Genomic DNA, 554 nt, shown 5'->3' with positions numbered 1-554 from the left:
GAATTTGCTGCTAAACCAGAATGAAAAAGGCAGCAGGAGTGGAGAGTAAAAGCAGGTGGGGCTGGGGGGCCAAAGGGCACATCCAGAGGGTTCCAGGTGGCCTGATAGGTGAGAATTGAAGGTTCTGGTGGAGGTTTTCCTGGTATCAGCTTAATTCTCTCCTGCTGCAAGTGAAGTTTAATTTTCTCCCTCTGTAAGGCTTGTCATTACTTATCCCCCAGATCATGATTTCCCAGCTCTTTCCCCATTCTTGCCTTTTGAAATGCAGGCTGCAAGGCTGGATACGTTCTGCCAGCCTTCACCAGGCAGCACAGAGCAGTCATATCTCTCCCCCGACCCCACAACTTGCTCCTGACACTCCTATTAATGCTTCCAGGAACAAGATTTCTCTTTAAAGGCACATCACTGACTCACTTGTCTGTGATTCACTCTGAAGCCAAACCCTTCCCTGCAGTACTGCTTGCCTAGGCAGCTGTTTCTCATTTTTTTAATCAGATGTTTCCTCCCTAAAGGTAGCATTTGTCATGAATTTCATCTTATTGATTTCTAACCAT

Source organism: Geospiza fortis, unplaced genomic scaffold (genome assembly GCF_000277835.1).
Source record: "Geospiza fortis unplaced genomic scaffold, GeoFor_1.0 scaffold931, whole genome shotgun sequence".
In the NCBI taxonomy this organism is placed as follows: domain Eukaryota; kingdom Metazoa; phylum Chordata; class Aves; order Passeriformes; family Thraupidae; genus Geospiza; species Geospiza fortis.
The sequence above is the reverse complement of the archived record's forward strand: the minus strand, read 5'-3'. Positions refer to the sequence as shown.